The sequence below is a fragment of the Salmo salar genome, unplaced genomic scaffold (assembly GCF_965601325.2).
Source record: "Salmo salar unplaced genomic scaffold, fSalSal1 ptg000360l, whole genome shotgun sequence".
Taxonomy (NCBI): domain Eukaryota; kingdom Metazoa; phylum Chordata; class Actinopteri; order Salmoniformes; family Salmonidae; genus Salmo; species Salmo salar.
This window is the reverse complement of record NW_027675360.1, coordinates 1,884,717-1,905,285: the sequence shown is the minus strand read 5'-3', so window position 1 is coordinate 1,905,285 and position 20,569 is coordinate 1,884,717. Positions and strand designations below refer to the sequence as shown.

At 41.2% G+C, this 20,569-nt stretch overlaps 1 long non-coding RNA gene across 1 annotated transcript; it reads right to left on the bottom strand.

The window, feature by feature from the left end:
- Positions 1-16,724: 16,724 nt before the first annotated feature.
- LOC145875849 (uncharacterized) lies at positions 16,725-19,005 on the bottom strand. Its single transcript, XR_014391356.1, has 2 exons — positions 18,608-19,005; positions 16,725-18,025 (listed from the first exon to the last, which is right to left on the bottom strand). It is a non-coding gene; the product is annotated as an uncharacterized LOC145875849 (long non-coding RNA).
- Positions 19,006-20,569: the final 1,564 nt, after the last annotated feature.

Genomic DNA, 20,569 nt, shown 5'->3' with positions numbered 1-20,569 from the left:
AATAGGGTTAACCCAGTATCAGTATTAATAGTGTTAACCCAGTATCAGTATCAATAGGGTTAACCCAGTATCAGTATCAATAGGATTAACCCAGTATCAGTATAAATAGTGTTAACCCAGTATCAGTATCAATAGGGTTAACCCAGTATCAGTATCAATAGGGTTAACCCAGAATCAGTATAAATAGTGTTAACCCAGTATCAGTATCAATAGGGTTATCAGTATCAGTACCCAGTATCAGTATCAATATTGTTAACCCAGTATCAGTATTAATAGGGTTAACCCAGTATCAGTATCAATAGGGTTAACCCAGGATCAGGATCAATAGTGTTAACCCAGTATCAATATCAATAGTGTCAACCCAGTATCAGTATCAATAGGGTTAACCCAGTATCAGTAGGGTTAACCCAGTATCAGTATAAATAGGGTTAACCCAGTATCAGTATTAATAGGGTTAACCCAGTATCAATATCAATAGTGTTAACCCAGTATCAGTATCAATAGGGTTAACCCAGTATCAGTATTAATAGTGTTAACCCAGTATCAGTATCAATAGGGTTAACCCAGTATCAGTATCAATATGGTTAACCCAGTATCAGTATCAATAGGGTTAACCCAGTATCAGTATCAATAGGGTTAACCCAGTATCAGTATTAATAGTGTTAACCCAGTATCAGTATCAATAGGGTTAACCCAGTATCAGTATCAATAGGATTAACCCAGTATCAGTATAAATAGTGTTAACCCAGTATCAGTATCAATAGGGTTAACCCAGTATCAGTATCAATAGGGTTAACCCAGAATCAGTATAAATAGTGTTAACCCAGTATCAGTATCAATAGGGTTATCAGTATCAGTACCCAGTATCAGTATCAATATTGTTAACCCAGTATCAGTATTAATAGGGTTAACCCAGTATCAGTATCAATAGGGTTAACCCAGGATCAGGATCAATAGTGTTAACCCAGTATCAATATCAATAGTGTCAACCCAGTATCAGTATCAATAGGGTTAACCCAGTATCAGTAGGGTTAACCCAGTATCAGTATAAATAGGGTTAACCCAGTATCAGTATTAATAGGGTTAACCCAGTATCAATATCAATAGTGTTAACCCAGTATCAGTATCAATAGGGTTAACCCAGTATCAGTATTAATAGTGTTAACCCAGTATCAGTATCAATAGGGTTAACCCAGTATCAGTATCAATATGGTTAACCCAGTATCAGTATCAATAGGGTTAACCCAGTATCAGTATCAATAGGGTTAACCCAGTATCAGTATAAATAGTGTTAACCCAGTATCAGTATCAATAGGGTTAACCCAGTATCAGTATCAATAGGGTTAACCCAGTATCAGTATAAATAGTGTTAACCCAGTATCAGTATCAATAGGGTTAACCCAGTATCAGTATCAATAGGGTTATCAGTATCAGTACCCAGTATCAGTATCAATATTGTTAACCCAGAATCAGTATTAATAGTGTTAACCCAGTATCAGTATAAATAGTGTTAACCCAGTATCAGTATCAATAGGGTTAACCCAGTATCAGTATCAACAGTGTTAACCCAGTATCAGTATAAATAGGGTTAACCCAGTATCAGTATCAATAGTGTTAACCCAGTATCAGTATTAATAGGGTTAACCCAGTATCAGTATCAATAGGGTTAACCCAGTATCAGTATCAATAGGGTTAACCCAGTATCAGTATCAATACTGTTAACCCAGTATCAGTATCAGTAGTGTTAACCCAGTATCAGTATCAATAGGGTTAACCCAGTATCAGTATTAATAGGGTTAACCCAGTATCAGTATCAATAGGGTTAACCCAGTATCAGGATCAATAGTGTTAACCCAGTATCAATATCAATAGTGTCAACCCAGTATCAGTATCAATAGGGTTAACCCAGTATCAGTAGGGTTAACCCATTATCAGTATAAATAGGGTTAACCCAGTATCAATATCAATAGGGTTAACCCAGTATCAATATCAATAGGGTTAACCCAGTATCAATATCAATAGTGTCAACCCAGTATCAGTATCAATAGGGTTAACCTAGTATCAGTAGGGTTAACCCAGTATCAGTATAAATAGGGTTAACCCAGTATCAGTATTAATAGGGTTAACCCAGTATCAATATCAATAGTGTTAACCCAGTATCAGTATCAATAGGGTTAACCCAGTATCAGTATTAATAGTGTTAACCCAGTATCAGTATCAATAGGGTTAACCCAGTATCAGTATAAATAGTGTTAACCCAGTATCAATATCAATAGTGTTAACCCAATATCAGTATCAATAGGGTTAACCCAGTATCAGTATCAATAGTGTTAACCCAGTATCATTATTAATAGTGTTAACCCAGTATCAGTATCAATAGGGTTAACCCAGTATCAATATCAATAGTGTTAACCCAGTATCAGTATCAATAGTGTTAACCCAGTATCAGTATCAATAGGGTTAACCCAGTATCAGTATCAATAGGGTTAACCCAGTATCAATATCAATAGTGTTAACCCAGTATCAGTATCAATAGTGTTAACCCAGTATCAATATCAATAGGGTTAACCCAGTGTCAGTATTAATAGGGTTAACCCAGTATCAGTATCAATAGGGTTAACCCAGTATCAGTATCAATAGGGTTAACCCAGTATCAATATCAATAGTGTTAACCCAGTATCAGTATCAATAGTGTTAACCCAGTATCAATATCAATAGGGTTAACCCAGTGTCAGTATTAATAGGGTTAACCCAGTATCAGTGTTAATTAGTCCCGTGCTTCGACTACTCAGACCCCTCACACATCCGGTCCATTCTGATGACCTCACAGACACCATACCACTTCTGACACCAATGTAGCAAACAGCTGGGCAGGGAAGTGAACCCAGGTCTCACATGTAAAAGGCCAACAACCTACGCATCGCGCCATTGGCACCAATTGGGTCACTTAGTTGGAATTGTGAAGTGGCTCAATTACATTATCATATGAAATGTAGAGAATCACTACACTATAGAGGAACTATGATACAATTACATTATCATATGAAATGTAGAGGATCACTACACTATAGAGGAACTATGATACAATTACATTATCATATGAAATGTAGAGGCTCACTACACTATAGAGGAACTATGATACAATTACATTATCATATGAAATGTAGAGGATCACTACACTATAGAGGAACTATAATACAATTACATTATCATATGAAATGTAGAGGATCACTACACTATAGAGGAACTATGATACAATTACATTATCATATGAAATGTAGAGGATCACTACACTATAGAGGAACTATGATACAATTACATTATCATATGAAATGTAGAGGATCACTACACTATAGAGGAACTATTATACAATTACATTATCATATGAAATGTAGAGGATCACTACACTATAGAGGAACTATGATACAATTACATTATCATATGAAATGTTAAATGTAGAAGTATAATATCTGAATATTGATACATTGAATTTGACTTGACCACATCCAGTCAGCTCCATTTTGTCTGATTAAACTGACACCAACCTGTCTCAGTAGTAGTAGACTGTTAGGAGTGTTTTACTGTCATTCACTATACTAACATTACACCAACCTGTCTCAGTTGTAGTAGACTGTTAGGAGTGTTTTACTGTCATTCACTATACTAACATTACACCATACATTTAATTTATCTACACACTTTACAATAATCCCTGACAGGATTGTCACCTTGTAGCCTGAATTCACAACCAGAACATGTCAAGTCATTGAGATATTTTCTGTTCTGCTGAGAGAGCAGCTTCCTGATGACTAGCACTCTGTATATTCTGATGGGTGAGGCCTGAGATGGAATGTGAAGATAACTGAAGCTGGCTAGCTTTAGAAAACCAGAATATCTAGCTTGCATATTAGTATACCCCCAGGCTACATTCAGGTTTCAGCATCAGGTATAAACAGCCGAGTTGTTGGCTACAAACTGGGTTGTATTCATTAGTTTACTCCACAGCCAACAGTTCTAAAATGATGCATAAACAGTTTACTCCAAACACTGTACAATGTGACCTAAACGGTTTCTGTTGCCAAACGTTTTGCTACGGTCGGCACTAATGAATACACACAACCTGTTTTGAGGAAGTGTAAGTTGTTGTTAGGCTTTCCACAAAATGTTTTTAAAATGTTTTGAGAAGACTTGTCTATAGACCTATGATCCAGTACACTCTTAGAATAAAGGGTTCCAAACGGGTCCTCCTGCCGTCCCCATAGGAGAACGCTTTTGGGTTCCAGGTAGAACCCTTCTGGCTTCCATGTAGAACCCTCTGTGGAAAGGGTTCTTCACGGAACCCAGAAGGGTTCTACCTAGTACCAAAAAAAGGGTTCTACAAAGGGTTCTCCTATGGGGACAGCCAAAGAACCCTTTTAGATTGTAGATAGTGTAGGAGCGATCACCCTGGGGCACACAGATGGGCACAGAACGAATTCACCCCACGCATCTAATTTATATCCAAAACATTTTAAGGAGAGTAGGACTGTTATAACACTGTCCACCAAAAATATAATTAACTATATGAATACACACAACAATATCATCAACTATATTAATACACATAACAATACCATCAACTATATTAATACACATAACAATATCATCAACTATATTAATACACATAACAATATCACCAACTATATGAATACACATAACAATATCATCAACTATATTAATACACATAACAATATCATCAACTATATTAATACACATAACAATATCATTAACTATATTAATACACACAACAATATCACCAACTATATGAATACACATAACAATATCATCAACTATATGAATACACATAACAATATCATCAACTATATTAATACACATGACAATATCATCAACTATATGAATACACACAACAATATCATCAACTATATGAATACACATAACAATATCATCAACTATATTAATACACATAACAATATCATCAACTATATGAATACACATGACAATATCATCAACTACATGAATACACATAACAATATCATCAACTATATGAATACACACAACAATATCATCAACTATATTAATACACAATAATCATCTTACCTTTTATCTCTCTCTCAATAGAAACAGAGTCTGAATGATCATTCGGTCGTCGAAAGTTACTTTCGTTTGCTCTGCTCATTTACATATCAGGTTCTGCCTGTTCTCTCTCCACTCCCTCTCTCTTTACAGCTCTTACAATGTGCAGCTCCTCTCTCTCCCCAGGGGTAGCAGCTCCTCTCTCCCCAGGGGTAGCAGCTCCTCTCTCCCCAGGGGTAGTAGCTCCTCTCTCCCCAGGGGTAGCAGCTCCTCTCTCCCCAGGGGTAGCAGCTCCTCTCTCCCCAGGGGTAGCAGCTCCTCTCTCCCCAGGGGTAGCAGCTCCTCGCTCCCCAGGGGTAGCAGCTCCTCTCTCTCCAGGGGTAGCAGCTCCTCTCTCCCCAGGGGTAGCAGCTCCTCTCTCCCCAGGGGTAGCAGCTCCTCTCTCTCCAGGGGTAGCAGCTCCTCTCTCCCCAGGGGTAGCAGCTCCTCTCTCCCCAGGGGTAGCAGCTCCTCTCTCTCCAGGGGTAGCAGCTCCTCTCTCCCCAGGGGTAGCAGCTCCTCTCTCCCCAGGGATTTGAAGACATTAGGAGCTACTTTTGAACACATAGATCTACAGTGTATTGCCAACAACTTCAAACATTGACTCTGACCTGTCCAAAAAGCCAATCTGATTAAATTACCCCTCAATCCCTTCTTTCTTTTTTTCTCTCTCTCTAAAGTCACACTTTTTAAAAGTGGCAATATTTCGAGAATAAAGTGGCAATATTTTGATAATATATCAACATTATATTTTTAGAATGAAGTCTGTTATGAATGTAGGGGATGTGTTTAATAAGTGCATGTCTCCCTGACTACCTGTTACTGTACCACTGTTGAAATGCCTCAGTTAGATGTCCTGGTGAAACTATAATAAAGTCTGTTATATTTCTAGATGAATGTAGGGGATGTGTTTAATAAGTGCATGTCTCCATGACTACCTGTTGCTGTACCACTGTTGAAATGCCTCAGTTAGATGTCCTGGTGAAACTATAATAAAGTCTGTTATATTTCTAGATGAATGTAGGGGATGTGTTTAATAAGTGCATGTCTCCATGACTACCTGTTGCTGTACCACTGTTGAAATGCCTCAGTTAGATGTCCTGGTGAAACTATAATAAAGTCTGTTATATTTCTAGATGAATGTAGGGGATGTGTTTAATAAGTGCATGTCTTCCTGACTACCTGTTGCTGTACACTGTTGAAATGCCTCAGTTAGATGTCCTGGTGAAACTACCCTTTAGAATTGGATTTACTAAAGTTTGTATCATTCACAACTAAAGTTGCCAAATAACAGTTTAAAATTATCACTTTTATACTCAACATAGACACTTCATATGAACACTCACTCTGGAATGATACAAATATCCTTTTTATTTCATTCAAGCAAAATACAGTTATATTATTATTACTATAAAATCATATAATATAAAATAATGGCACATGACTTATATGTATAGACCCATCTAGTCTACTAAATGAACAAGCCTACATCCTATAACAAGGAGCATAGCCAGATAACATACAGTATCTAGTCTACTAAATGAACAAGCCTACAGTCTATATCATAGCCAGATAACATACAGTATCTAGTCTACTAAATGAACAAGTTTACATCCTATATCATAGCCAGATAACATACAGTATCTAGTCTACTAAATTAACACGTCTACAGTCTATATCATAGCCAGATAACATACAGTATCTAGTCTACTAAATGAACAAGCCTACAGTCTATATCATAGCCAGATAACATACAGTATCTAGTCTACTAAATGAACAAGCCTACAGTCTATATCATAGCCAGATAACATACAGTATCTAGTCTACTAAATGAACAAGCCTACAGTCTATATCATAGCCAGATAACATACAGTATCTAGTCTACTAAATGAACAAGTCTACAGCCTATATCATAGCCAGATAACATACAGTATCTAGTCTACTAAATGAACAAGCCTACATCCTATGGCATGGAGCATAGCCAGATAACATTCAGTAGGCCAACTCATATTCCGTTCTTCTATAATACATGTTTATTTAGATCTGCCTAAAATAAATAATGGATTCATTGTGATGGTGTGTATTAAAATGATTCATCATTTTTTTATGTAGATGTTCCAAAGGTGCTCATCAGTGGTTTGTATGAGGCTGGTAGACAGTGGTTTGTATGAGGCTGGTAGACAGTGGTTTGTATGAGGCTTGTAGACAGTGGTTTGTATGAGGCTGGTAGACAGTGGTTTGTATGAGGGTTGTAGACAGTGGTTTGTATGAGGCTTGTAGACAGTGGTTTGTATGAGGCTTGTAGACAGTGGTTTGTATGAGGGTTGTAGACAGTGGTTTGTATGAGGCTTGTAGACAGTGGTTTGTATGAGGCTTGTAGACAGTGGTTTGTATGAGGCTGGTAGACAGTGGTTTGTATGAGGCTTGTAGACAGTGGTTTGTATGAGGCTTGTAGACAGTAGTTTGTATGAGGCTGGTAGACAGTGGTTTGTATGAGGCTGGTAGACAGTGGTTTGTATGAGGCTTGTAGACAGTGGTTTGTATGAGGCTTGTAGACAGGGGTTTGTATGAGGCTGGTAGACAGTGGTTTGTATGAGGCTTGTAGACAGGGGTTTGTATGAGGCTTGTAGACAGTGGTTTGTATGAGGCTTGTAGACAGTGGTTTGTATGAGGCTTGTAGACAGGGGTTTGTATGAGGCTTGTAGACAGTGGTTTGTATGAGGCTTGTAGACAGTGGTTTGTATGAGGCTTGTAGACAGTGGTTTGTATGAGGCTTGTAGACAGTGGTTTTTATGAGGCTGGTAGACAGGGGTTTGTATGAGGCTTGTAGACAGTGGTTTGTATGAGGCTTGTAGACAGTGGTTTGTATGAGGCTTGTAGACAGTGGTTTGTATGAGGCTTGTAGACAGTGGTTTGTATGAGGCTTGTAGACAGGGGTTTGTATGAGGCTTGTAGACAGGGGTTTGTATGCGGCTTGTAGACAGTGGTTTGTATGAGGCTGGTAGACAGTGGTTTGTATGAGGCTTGTAGACAGGGGTTTGTATGAGGCTTGTAGACAGTGGTTTGTATGAGGCTTGTAGACAGTGGTTTGTATGAGGCTTGTAGACAGGGGTTTGTATGAGGCTTGTAGACAGTGGTTTGTATGAGGCTTGTAGACAGGGGTTTGTATGAGGCTTGTAGACAGTGGTTTGTATGAGGCTTGTAGACAGTGGTTTATATGAGGCTTGTAGACAGTGGTTTGTATGAGGCTGGTAGACAGTGGTTTGTATGAGGCTTGTAGACAGTGGTTTGTATGAGGCTTGTAGACAGTGGTTTGTATGAGGCTTGTAGACAGGGGTTTGTATGAGGCTTGTAGACAGTGGTTTGTATGAGGCTTGTAGACAGTGGTTTGTATGAGGCTTGTAGACAGTGGTTTGTATGAGGCTTGTAGACAGTGGTTTGTATGAGGCTTGTAGACAGTGGTTTATATGAGGCTTGTAGACAGTGGTTTGTATGAGGCTGGTAGACAGTGGTTTGTATGAGGCTTGTAGACAATGGTTTGTATGAGGCTGGTAGACAGTGGTTTGTATGAGGCTTGTAGACAGTGGAGGCCTGTAGTTGCTATACGTGTCAATGTTAATTAACAGTAATTTACCTTCAGGTCAGCAGTCTTTTGCATGACAATAACCGTCAGACAAAAAAAATCAAGCTCTAGGTGTGTGTCTGGGTCTCCTACATCATGACAGCTCTAGGTGTGTGTCCAGGTCTCCTACATCATGACTCCACAGCTCTAGGTCTGTGTCTGGGTCTCCTACATCATGACAGCTCTAGGTCTGTGTCTGGGTCTCCTACATCATGACTCCACAGCTCTAGGTCTGTGTCTGGGTCTCCTACATCATGACAGCTCTAGGTCTGTGTCTGGGTCTCCTACATCATGACTCCACAGCTCTAGGTCTGTGTCTGGGTCTCCTACATCATGACTCCACAGCTCTAGGTCTGTGTCTGGGTCTCCTACATCATGACAGGTCTAGGTCTGTGTCTGGGTCTCCTACATCATGACTCCACAGCTCTAGGTCTGTGTCTGGGTCTCCTACATCATGACAGCTCTAGGTCTGTGTCTGGGTCTCCTACATCATGACTCCACAGCTCTAGGTCTGTGTCCAGGTCTCCTACATCATGACTCCACAGCTCTAGGTCTGTGTCTGGGTCTCCTACATCATGACAGCTCTAGGTCTGTGTTTGGGTCTCCTACATCATGACTCCACAGCTCTAGGTCTGTGTCTGGGTCTCCTACATCATGACTCCACAGCTCTAGGTCTGTGTCCAGGTCTCCTACATCATGACTCCACAGCTCTAGGTCTGTGTCTGGGTCTCCTACATCATGACTCCACAGCTCTAGGTCTGTGTCTGGGTCTCCTACATCATGACTCCACAGCTCTAGGTCTGTGTCTGGGTCTCCTACATCATGACTCCACAGCTCTAGGTCTGTGTCTGGGTCTCCTACATCATGACTCCACAGCTCTAGGTCTGTGTCTGGGTCTCCTACATCATGACTCCACAGCTCTAGGTCTGTGTCTGGGTTTCCTACATCATGACTCCACAGCTCTAGGTCTGTGTCTGGGTCTCCTACATCATGACAGCTCTAGGTCTGTGTCTGGGTCTCCTACATCATGACTCCACAGCTCTAGTGTCTGGGTCTCCTACATCATGACTCCACAGCTCTAGGTCTGTGTCTGGGTCTCCTACATCATGACTCCACAGCTCTAGGTCTGTGTCTGGGTCTCCTACATCATGACTCCACAGCTCTAGGTCTGTATCTGGGTCTCCTACATCATGACTCCACAGCTCTAGGTCTGTGTCTGGGTCTCCTACATCATGACTCCACAGCTCTAGGCCTGTGTCTGGGTCTCCTACATCATGACAGCTCTAGGTCTGTGTCTGGGTCTCCTACATCATGACTCCACAGCTCTAGGTCTGTGTCTGGGTCTCCTACATCATGACTCCACAGCTCTAGGTCTGTGTCTGGGTCTCCTACATCATGACTCCACAGCTCTAGGTCTGTGTCTGGGTCTCCTACATCATGACTCCACAGCTCTAGGACTGTATCTGGGTCTCCTACATCATGACTCCACAGCTCTAGGACTGTATCTGGGTCTCCTACATCATGACTCCACAGCTCTAGGTCTGTGTCTGGGTCTCCTACATCATGACTCCACAGCTCTAGGTCTGTGTCTGGGTCTCCTACATCATGACTCCACAGCTCTAGGTCTGTGTCTGGGTCTCCTACATCATGACTCCACAGCTCTAGGTCTGTGTCTGGGTCTCCTACATCATGACAGCTCTAGGTCTGTGTCTGGGTCTCCTACATCATGACTCCACAGCTCTAGGTCTGTGTCTGGGTCTCCTACATCATGACTCCACAGCTCTAGGTCTGTGTCTGGGTCTCCTACATCATGACTCCACAGCTCTAGGTCTGTGTCTGGGTCTCCTACATCATGACTCCACAGCTCTAGGTCTGTGTCTGGGTCTCCTACATCATGACTCCACAGCTCTAGGACTGTATCTGGGTCTCCTACATCATGACTCCACAGCTCTAGGTCTGTGTCTGGGTCTCCTACATCATGACTCCACAGCTCTAGGACTGTATCTGGGTCTCCTACATCATGACTCCACAGCTCTAGGTCTGTGTCTGGGTCTCCTACATCATGACTCCACAGCTCTAGGTCTGTGTCTGGGTCTCCTACATCATGACAGCTCTAGGTCTGTGTCCGGGTCTCCTACACCATGACTCCACAGCTCTAGGTCTGTGTCTGGGTCTCCTACATCATGACAGCTCTAGGTCTGTGTCTGGGTCTCCTACATCATGACTCCACAGCTCTAGGTCTGTGTCTGGGTTTCCTAAATCATCCTCTTCCCTCCATGTCCTCCTGGCTGCTGCTGTTCTAAGTGTTCCACTGGCCTGCTGTTGTCATCTGTCCCCCTTTGCTCATCTGAGATGTTTAGATTACATCATATTTGAGGACACATACTTTAAGGGCCTATGTGTTTTTCATGTTTTGTTCTCCTACAATCTAACCACAAATCTGGCCATCTTTTCTCCTCCCTTCCTGACTGCCCTCCCCCTTCCCTTCTCAGTTCAAGTTTGTTTATTATATACACATGATATACACTGTGGCAGGGTGCCCCCAGTGATGCGTTGGACAGACCGCATCACCCTCTTGTTGTGTTTCGAGGGATGCATGGCTCTCGACATTCGCCTCTCCCGAGTCCGTATGGGAATGATGGGAGTGCAGTGATGGGACAAGACTGTAACTATCAGTTGGATATCACAAAATTGGGGGTAAAAAATAGGATGAACATAGATGTACACAGAATGTAATTTCACTTTATACTGAGTACCTTCACCTTGACAATGTGACACAAACAATGTACTGAACACCGTACCGGTTTCTCAACTCACAATAACTATGGATAGCAGCCGCCACCGATAAACCACACAGAAGAAGGGTCTGGGGCGACAACAGTAGCTAGTTAGCCGTACACCACACAGAAGAAGGGTCTGGGGCGACAACAGTAGCTAGTTAGCCGTACACCACACAGAAGAAGGGGCTGGGGCGACAACGGTAGCTAGTTAGCCGTACACCACACAGAAGAAGGGTCTGGGGCGACAACAGTAGCTAGTTAGCCGTACACCACACAGAAGAAGGGGCTGGGGCAACAACAGTAGCTAGCTAGCCGTACACCACACAGAAGAAGGGGCTGGGGCAACAACAGTAGCTAGTTAGCCGTACACCACACAGAAGAAGGGGCTGGGGCAACAACAGTAGCTAGCTAGCCGTAAACCACACAGAAGAAGGGACTGGGGCGACAACAGTAGCTAGTTAGCCGTACACCACACAGAAGAAGGGGCTGGGGCAACAACAGTAGCTAGTTAGCTGTACACCACACAGAAGAAGGGGCTGGGGCAACAACAGTAGCTAGTTAGCCGTACACCACACAGAAGAAGGGGCTGGGGCAACAACAGTAGCTAGTTAGCCGTACACCGGTAAACAGTGTCCTTTGTGCCCACCTGTCGGGCATTGTTCTCCCACTTTTCTGTTAATGAAAGTGAGAGCAGGTAGGCGGGATCGAAGGACACTGTCTTTTAATTAAATCAAACCCGGTCAGGGGCTGGGAAGGTGGGGGGCCTGCACCCTTACAGCAGGTGGGGGGCCTGTCCCCATACAGCAGGTGAGGGGGCTGCGCCCATTTAGCAGGTGGAAGTCCTATCCCCATACAGCCAACAAAAAACTGAGTGCTGGTTTAAACTCTGGTTTGGGCTTGGAACCAATGGGTCATTGGTATGCAGGAACCAATGGGGTCAAAACGTTAGCTAGCTACAACATGTAAAAATTGACCAGAGGTAATTGACATTAGCTAGCTAAAATTAGCCAGCTAGCTAGCAAAATCTTCCTTGATGTTTTTCTCCCGAAAGAATGCAGAACAGGGAATACCACTTAGCAGGAGTTGTTGTGTAAATTTAGTTGTTTTCCAGTAAGTGTTGTTGTGTAGCTACCAGTCTGTCCTGGAATGGAATGTTGATGTGGGTGGTAGTAGTCATGCAGAAGCTATTGATAATAAGAGGGCGCAAGCATATTTTCAGGTTCCTCCAAGAATCATTTATGATAAGAAAGGTGAAAATATGAAACCATTGATTAGGAAAGGTTAAAATATGAACCCATTGATTAGGAAAGGTTAAAATATGAACACATTGATTAGGAAAGGTTAAAATATGAACCCATTGATTAGGAAAGGTTAAAATATGAACACATTGATTAGGAAAGGTTAAAATATGAACCCATTGATTAGGAAAGGTTAAAATATGAACCCATTGATTAGGAAAGGTTCAAATATGAACCCATTGATTAGGAAAGGTTAAAATATGAACCCATTGATTAGGAAAGGTTAAAATATGAACCCATTGATTAGGAAAGGTTAAAATATGAACCCATTGATTAGGAAAGGTGAAAATATGAACCCATTGATTAGGAAAGGTTAAAATATGAACCCATTGATTAGGAAAGGTTAAAATATGAACCCATTGATTAGGAAAGGTTCCCAGAGGAACTCTAAAGATGAAAAGGTTCTTGTAAGAATATTTTTTATATTTCAACTTTCCTAATTGAACCCCTAATTCTTTACATTTTTGTATTACATTTATTTAACCTTTTTTTTAACTAGGCAAGTCAGTTAAGAACAAGTTCTTATTTACAATGACGGCCTACCCCGCCCCAACCTGGACGACACTGGGACAATTGTGCACTGCCCTATGGGACTCCCAATCACGGCTGGATGTGATACAGCCTGGAATCTTAGTTTGGTCTTCCGAAATAGGCTAGATTTTCTTCATGTCATGTTTCTTTAGACCTGTCTAAAATAAATAATTAAGTTATTGTGAAGGCGTGGGCTATATTTCATGGATTTATTCTACTTTTTAAAAAGTAAAACAAAGGTCTGTATCAGTGGCTTGTAGGCTATGTGTGGAATCCAGTAGATGCTAAATGTGTTGATGTTAATTAAGGGTAAATTACCATGAGATTGTCAGTTATTTGCATGACAATCACCGGCTGACAAAATGTCATGACCGACACAGCCCTAGGTGACATCAATAAGGGATCATAGCTTTCACCTGGATTCACCTGGTCAGTCTATGTCATGGAATAAACAGGTATTCCTAATGTTTTGTACACACAGTGTCTATCATGTGTATATAATAAACAAACTTGAACTGAGAAGGGAAGAGGGAGGGCAGCCAGGAGGGAGGAGAACAGTTGGCTAGATTTGTGTTTAGTTTGTAGGTGAACAAAACATGAAAAATACGTTGGGGCTAGGGGGCAGTTTTGAGAATTTTGAAAAAAATATGTGCCCGTTTTTAACTGCCTCCTACACCAACCCAGAAGCTAGGATATGCATATTATTAGTAGATTTGGATAGAAAACACTCTAAAGTTTCCAAAACTGTTTGAATGATGTCTGTGAGTATAACAGAACTCATATGACAGGCAAAATCCTGAGAGACATCCAACAAGGAAATGAACATCTGGTTCCTGTAGTTTTCTCAAGTCCTTGCCTTTCTGACACACAGTGAGTTAGGACTCAAATAGCACTTCCTAAGGCTTCCACTAGATGTCAACAGTCTTAGAAAGTAGTTTGAGCCTTTTGCGGTAAACACAGACCGAAGGAGAACGCTGGTAATCAGGTGCCCTGAATATCACATCAATTCATAGGGCGCGTTCATGTGAGAAATCCCTTTGCGTTCCAAAACGTTTTTCAAGGCAATGCAAACGTCTGGTTGGAATATTACTGAAGTTTCACGTTCTCAAGGCCCTAAAGATTGATGCTATACAACGTTTGACATGTTTGAACGAACGTAAATATAACTTTTTCTTGACTTTCCGTCGTCACATTTCCCTCGCACGCCCTACATTTTGAGTAGCCTACAGAACGCGCAGACAACATGGAGTTATTTGGACATAAATCATTAACTTTATCGAACAAAACAACATTTGTTGTGGACCTAGGATTCCTGGAAGTGCCTTCTGATGAAGATTATTAAAGGTAAGTGAATATTTCTAATGCTATTTATGAAAATAGATGACTCCAAGATGGCCAGTGTCTGTAATTGCCTGCTGTTTTTTTTCTGACCACAGTACTCAGATTATTGCAAAGTGTGCCTTCCCAGTAAAGTTATTTTGAAATCTGTCAACGCGATTGCATTCAGGAGATGTTAATCTATAATTCTTTGAATAACAGTTTAATATTTTATCAAGGTTTATGACGAGTATTTTTTAATTTGTTGTGCTGATTCACCGGCATTTTTGGAGGCAAAATATTTTCTGAACATCACGCGCCGATGTAAAATGCTGTTTTTTGATATAAATATGAACTTGATAGAACACAAAATGCATGTATTGTCTAACATAATGTCCTAGGAGTGTCATCTGATGAAGATTGTCAAAGGTTAGTGCTGCATTTTAGCTGGTTTTCTGCTTTTGGTGACGCTTGTCCTTGTATTGAAAATGGCTGTGTGTAATGTTTTGTCAATGTACTGTCCTAACATAATCTAATTTTATGCTTTCGCCGTAAAGCCTTTTTGAAATCGGACAACGTGGTTAGATTAACCTGTTATGGCTAGGGGGCAGTATTTTCACGGATGGATAAAAAACGTACCCGATTTAATCTGGTTACTACTCCTGCCCATTAACTAGAATATGCATATAATTATTGGCTTTGGATAGAAAACACCCTAAAGTTTCTAAAACTGTTTGAATGGTGTCTGTGAGTATAACAGAACTCATATGGCAGGCAAAAACCTGAGAAGATTTCATGCAGGAAGTGGCCTGTCTGACAAGGTGTCGTTCTTCTTGTCTCTGTTTATTGAAGAGTGAGGATCTTAGCTGTCCCGTGACACTTCCTACGGCTGCCATAGGGTCTCAGAAGGCAAAACGCTGAATCGTGGCTTTGCAGGCTCTGGCTGAAACAAAGTAGCGCGTTTGGGTAGTGGCTGGTTACAGTACTGTGAGACTCAGGCTCGTGCCCGCGTCGACCGAAAGCTTTGTTTTCTTTCCTCTGTTTAGCTAAATGGACATTCTCGGTCGGAATATTATCGCTTTTTTACGAGAAAAATGGCATAAAAATGGATTTTAAACAGCGGTTGACATGCTTCGAAGTACGGTAATGGAATATTTAGATTTTTTTTGTCACGAATTGCGCCATGCGCGTGACCCTTCTTTACCATTCGGATAGTGTCTGGGACGCACGAACAAAACGCCGCTATTCGGATATAACGATGGATTATTTTGGACCAAACCAACATTTGTTATTGAAGTAGCAGTCCTGGGAGTGCATTCTGACGAAGACAACAAAAGATAATCAAACTTTTATAATAGTAAATCTGATATTGGTGAGTGCTAAACTTGCCGGGTGTCTAAATAGCTAGCCCGTGATGCCTGGGCTATGTACTTAGAATATTGCAAAATGTGCTTTCACCAAAAAGCTATTTTAAAATCGGACATATCGAGTGCATAGAGGAGTTCTGTATCTATAATTCTTAAAATAATTGTTATGCTTTTTGTGAACGTTTATCGTGAGTAATTTAGTAAATTGTTAGCAAATTCCCCGGAAGTTTGCGGGGGTATGCTAGTTCTGAACGTCACATGCTAATGTAAAAAGCTGTTTTTTGATATAAATATGAACTTGATTGAACAAAACATGCATGTATTGTATAACTTAATTGTGTTGATGATGAACAGAAGAAGCACTGGATCTGGCTAAATTGTCCACGTCAGAAGCAACATGTATTGATCATCGGAGCAGGGCGCCTGCCAAAGAAGTTATCGCTGGAGTCTTGTTGGATATAGTTGACGAGTACCTTAGTCAGAAAATCCCAGGAGTGGTCAGTGCAGGTCACCTGACCCCTATGGTAAATGGAAGGAAGGAGAAAAGCCTATTGATAGGATCTGTGCACCCGATTAGACAACAATCACACCATTAACATCTGCTACCCATGTGAATGTGACCAATACAATTTGATTTGATTGATTTGTACTGTCATATTGTGATCAATATTAAAAAATGTCCACCTCTCTTCTTCCATCTGGTTGATGATCCTTTATTAGTCACATCTGGCACATCATTTCATTCAGTTGAATTGAGTTTATACACAAACCAGATTGTTGTGTCAAGAATTTGACAAATAAACATTCTACAATATTTACAAACACCAAGAGTTTGAGTTTATTTTATTTTTACAGGGACAGTGCACATTAATCAACGTTTCAGTAAAAGTGACGGTTTTAGCCAGCCGGCTAATTTTCAACCGCAGTCCCTGGGCAGGTTATTAAAAACAATTACAATATAGACAATCATTGAACAGTGAGCACACGCAGAGCAACATAGAACAAGCAAGACATAGCATAAAGACAGAGCAACATAGGACAAGCAAGACATAGCATACAGACAGAGCAACATAGGACAAAAAGCAACAAGACAAAATCCATAAAAACAACAGTGTTTCCACACCTCACAAGCTCCAGACAACATGGAAAGTGGTAATACACAGCTAGGGATTATGTTCACAAATCTGATTGACCTTTAGCCATGTCTTCATGCAGTTTGTGAAAGTGTGATATGTGGTGCAGTTATGTGTGTCTGATGGCAGTGTATTCCAGACATGGGACGCTCTCACAGAGAAAGCGGATTTACTAAAGGTGCTTTTCCTTAAGGGAACTATACAGTCACCTCTCATGGCAGACCTTGTGGATCTGCTGCCATATGTTTGGGTTTTCTGTTTAACAAAAATACTGAGTGGAGGGGGAGCCAGGCCATTTAGGATCTTGAATACAAGACATGCGTCGGTGTATTGCACAAGATCTTCCCAACTCAGGAGCTCATGCTTTCTGAGGATGTAACAGGTATGATTTCATCCATCTCAAGGCATCGGGGGAAAAGTTGAACTTGGACAATTTTGTGATGAGAATCTCATGGTTAACAGTATCGAAAGCCTTCCTTAGGTCCAGAAACACAGCCCCGACAACGCCCCCTTTGTCCATCTTGGACTTCACATTTTCCAGAAGAAAGAAGTTAAAGCAGAAGAAAGCAGTTATGTTATAAATACAAGTTCAATCTGTCCTTCAATGCACATCTGTTGTGCATTATAAAAACAGAGGAAGAAAGAGGAGGTGGTGAGAGAGGTGTAAAAGACAGAAAGGGAAAGAGGTAAGCACATAGGAGCAGGGAAGGCAGCACATGATTAATGAATCACAGTGCTACATAAATATTCTCTCAGTTCATCACAATTACATAATAGTGTCTCTCGTCGGCCCAAAGGTTCTTAAAAGCAGGTGAGGTGGTGATGATGGGACTGGGGGTTGGCATCCTCTCACATCAAAACATACCTGCAGACGAGAGACAGATGGAGAGAGAGAGCATGTTTAAACCTTGTGTTTTTATTTTTTATTCTAACATTGTTAGTCATCAATCAGGAGGTGAAATGTAAAACTGACCTTGGATCATTAACTCTGGGACTACTGCATCTCTATCTGTATTTCAATGTAAAGCATCTCTTTAATAATACTTCCTGTATAATATAAACTGACCTTGGATCATTAACTCTGGGACTACTGCATCTCTGTCTGTATTTCAATGTAAAGCATCTCTTTAATAATACTTCCTGTATAATATAAACTGACCTGGGATCATTAACTCTGGGACTACTGCATCTCTATCTGTATTTCAATGTAAAGCATCTCTTTAATAATACTTCCTGTATAATATAAACTGACCTGGGATCATTAACTCTGGGACTACTGCATCTCTATCTGTATTTCAATGTAAAGCATCTCTTTAATAATACTTCCTGTATAATATAAACTGACCTGGGATCATTCACTCTGGGACTACTGCATCTCTATCTGTATTTCAATGTAAAGCATCTCTTTAATAATACTTCCTGTTGACCTGACCAAGTGACCTCTCACCTCTGATCATGCTGTGCCCTCTATGTAGCCAGTTCAGATGCAGGAGGGGTTCGTCGACACAGCTGATATAACCTAGAGGATTTAGGGAGAAGAGGAGAGAGGGATGAAGTGAAGGAGAGAGACTGTTATTGAGAAAATAAGGTAGTTAAAGCGACAGTGTTCAACAGGAATCTGTGTGTGGCCTCACCTGGTGTCCACACCACACTAAGTGGCTGCAGAGTACTTTATGCTGAAAAACATGAATGGACACACAAGGACAAACAATACAGCGTAGTTATAGAAATAATGAAGTGTCTTACTATTCTCCATGGTTGGCCCTCTTGCCTATTCTTTGAAGGTGGAAGGAGCCACAGTTATACACCTGAGCCTGTTTACTGCACAACACAATCCATCAATCAGATTGATACATGTGTGTGTAGGTGTGGGTTATAGGGTGTCTAATTGTTCTACATTTTTTCAATATGGGTGATTTAAAATAGCCTGTTTTTGTTCTTGTACAGACATCACACCCTTACCTAAACAGCACCCTCACCTGAGAAGTAGAAATCAAAGGGAGAGAAATTGGGACTTGAATAACTGCAGTTGACATAGCTCAGTAAATGGAAGAATACTCTTATTGCAATGTGAATGGCTCTTAAAAGAGCCTTTGGTTGTGCATAGTGTAGTCTATGGTGATGCCAGGGAACAGCACCCTCTTTGAAGAAGTAGGAGGTGAAGATCTCCTGCACACGGATTGCCTCTCTTGCTGCGTTGTTGGACCCCATCCTTGAAACATCCTGCAGAGCAGCAGACTCCTCCTCTGGCACACGGCGGCGAGCTGCAGATCCCCTCCTGGTCCTCGTGTCCATCCTCATGAAGTTACGCAGGACACAGGTAGCCTTCACACACCTGAATTCCTCCAGGAGGCAGTCCCAGATGACCCTGGTCACCCAACCTTGCAGTGCCCTACACGGTAACTGTAGGCAATCGTTTTGAAGGAATCTCCAGTTACAAGGTATCTGTAGGAATATGGAAGACAATGTAATTACTAGACTGTTACATCACCAGGTCATTGTGGATTACTAAAGTATAATGTCCCTGATAACAAATCATGATAACATTGGATTGATAGATGCATGGGCACACATATGTACATGTGTAGCATGTGACAATGACAGAATCATATCAAGGATGGCATCACAAATGAATACATAAATACCACTTGAAGCTTGATGATGAGTTGATCATTTGAATCAGCTTTGCAGTGTGAAGGCAAAAACAAAAATATGCCCCTCTTTGAGTCCCCAGGACTGAGAACCACTGCTCTTCATTGAGACCTCTTCATATGTAGACTGGCTTTCATAGAGCTCTTTATCTGAGGACAGAAAACCTCACAAGAAACAGACTTCATTATAGTCAAATTACACCACACTGAATATTATGTTACTATTATCTCCATCCTCACTTCTAGGGACAGGAACTACACAAAAGTACCTGCCCTATCCAGAATAGCCTCCTCTCTCACTGACAGTTGGGGCTGCTATCCTTTCACCCTCCTCCATGGCTGTTCTACATTTGGAGTTTGTTTTTTTACAGTGATAAATAGATAGCTGGTCTGATGTGAAGGAGGAGGTTGATCATCAGGAGTCAGATGTGAAGGAGGAGGTTGATCATCAGGAGTCAGATGTGAAGGAGGAGGTTGATCATCAGGAGTCAGATGTGAAGGAGGAGGTTGATCATCAGGAGTCTGATGTGAAGGAGGAGGTTGATCATCAGGAGTCAGATGTGAAGGAGGAGGTTGATCATCAGGAGTCAGATGTGAAGGAGGATGTTGATCATCAGGAGTCAGATGTGAAGGAGGAGGTTGATCATCAGGAGTCAGATGTGAAGGAGGAGGTTGATCATCAGGAGTCAGATGTGAAGGAGGAGGTTGATCATCAGGAGTCTGATGTGAAGGAGGAGGTTGATCATCAGGAGTCAGAT